Source organism: Condylura cristata, unplaced genomic scaffold (genome assembly GCF_000260355.1).
Source record: "Condylura cristata isolate star-nosed mole 26May11 unplaced genomic scaffold, ConCri1.0 scaffold00010, whole genome shotgun sequence".
Lineage (NCBI taxonomy): Eukaryota > Metazoa > Chordata > Mammalia > Eulipotyphla > Talpidae > Condylura > Condylura cristata.
In genome coordinates, this window is record NW_004567111.1 from 43792481 (window position 1) to 43794783 (window position 2303).

Sequence of the window (2303 nt, forward strand, 5' to 3'; positions counted from 1 at the left end):
TTGGGTCACCGTGCTCTGGAGTCTGGGGTTGGGGAGCCCGCCACAGACCCCCACCCCCACCCCCACCCCGCAGGCCTGCGGAGCTGACTGAGCAGCCCGCAAGCCCGCCTTGAGGGAAGGCAGTCGGGCTCCTCCTGGACACGGGGGAGGTTTAGCCGGGTCTGCTACCTGAGGCGCAGTCCCGGGTGGCGCAGTGGCAGCAAGCCCAGGGCCGCTCACTGGTGAGACTGAGGCATGGTCGCGGTTTTGCTCAGGTTTGCTTCTGCCGCTGCGTGTGTGGAGCTGGGAGCGAGCACGGCCCTCGCACCAGCACCCAGCGCTGATGGTGACACCCAGGCAGCAGGGCACACGACCCTGGGGTGTCCTTTGCCTTGGGGATTTTCATCTTGGAGGTACTGGCTGCTCTCTCTTTTGTTGGGGGTCCTAGGAGGGAATGTACTTCCGGCTGCTTCTGTCTCTGCAGGCTCCTGTACCCGAATGGGCTCAAGGAAGGCTGCGCCTTGCTGCAGAGCTCCACCCTTCAAACGCTCAGTTGTGCTTTTAAAATCAGCTGTAGTGTTTCTTCACGTCTTTATTTCTAGTGGTAGCTCCCCCATATTTTCCTTCATTTTATTCAGTTGTTGTTTTATGTCCTTTTTTTTTTTTTTAAATAGTTCCTCCTGCTTTGCTTTGAATTAGTTCTCTATGTCACGCTGTACAACTCCCGTGAGTTGGGGCTCCCCTTAAGGTTTTTTTTTTTACTCTTTGTGATGTTTTCTTCTGTCTGCTCCTTTTCAATTATTTTTTTTTTTAAAAAGATTTATTTATTTATTTACACAGAGCTGGGGTATAGGCCAGAGGTGCAGGGGCGGTGAAAGGATTCACCAGAGACAGAGTGGGGAACAGAACAGGCAGATCGACGAAGTACACTGCTGAGGGGAGCAGCAGGCAGGTCAGGAGAGGTTTGCCGAGCCCTGTGGATCACCTCCGGGGCAGGCAGGGATCAAACTCAAGGGGAAGTGGTTTTCTTAGTGATGTGCTTTCACCTGTTGCACCACCAGGAAGGGCCCTTTTCAATTACTTTTATCGGTGTTAAGAAGCGAATATTTCAAGGGTTGTCCTGTCCTTGTCCCTACTAGAGTAATTGGGGCACTGGTACTGGTGAGGAGTAGCTGGTATAAAAGGGGACCAGGCCTCTGGAGGTTCATTGGCTGCATTAGTACAGTCCAGAAGCCAGGAGAGAAGGAATCTCAGAAAGCGCAGCAGCTGGCTGCTCTTCTCAGCATGGACAGCAAGCTAGGCTCATCCTCCTCTGAGTTCTGTCTTGTTGGCACCCCAGATATGTTCTCTTTTGCTGCAGGCCCCAGAGAGTATGATGGGGAACATTCTATGAGTTTCCTACCTATTATTTGAAACCCTCAAAAATGAATGAGCTTCCGGACAGTGTTAAAAGAAACATCCATTTTTGGACATCTCATTCTGCATTGGTTGGATGGTGTAGAATTGGGAGGCAGAATTAACAAATGTTTTATATTTGGAAAATGATCATTTTGTATATTGAACTGAAGTGCCAAAAGCTTTGGCCAAAGATAAGAAATGGCAGGAACACTTTCTCATTCCAAATTTGTTCCTGATTGATAAACAGGAGAGGGAGATTATTTATCTTGGTTCCATCATGCAAATTAGCAAACCTCTAAAAGCAGGAGTCTATGAAATTGCTGCTTTCACAAGAAAGGAGGGTGGACCAGCTCTCTGAGCTATTCCATTTCAAAGGGTGGGTAATACCCACATCAATCAAGGATTCACAAAGCTAGTTGTGCATTTGATGAAAAACATGAAATACTAAACAGAGGTTGTGTTCTTTAATGGAGTGAGGCTGCAAATGGTATTGCAACTGGGAGAAATCTGTCACACATGGATACTGAAAAGCTGATAGCAGCTTTTCAGGAAAGTGTTGGAGTTCTCATGTCTCAAAACCTGCTCCTGATCCCTATGTTCTTATGGTCATAGTTGAAATAGTTTTCCACTGAAATATGAGGAATTTCACTAACCCATAAGATGTGTCTGCTAATGGTTCTTAGATTCTCTCAGGAGATTGTTTTAAGGGGGTGGTAAGTTAATTTTCGGTGTCTTGGAATTTGTAAAGCCATTTTTCTCCATTGTTACCACTACCTCTGGAAATATCAGTAGTTTTGTTCATTTTCACCAGAGGATTCAGCATTTATTGTACATTAAAAATTGTCATTATTACAAGATCTTGATTTTTCATTTCTTCAGAGTATCTTATTTTGTAGTTTGATAACCCTTTGCGTTTGTCACATCTT

The 2303-nt window shown here is 46.3% G+C and overlaps 1 pseudogene; it reads left to right on the plus strand.

Moving 5' to 3' along the window:
* The first annotated feature begins 234 nt into the window (after positions 1 to 234).
* On the plus strand, positions 235 to 1989 carry LOC105853468 (annotated as a pseudogene).
* Positions 1990 to 2303: the final 314 nt, after the last annotated feature.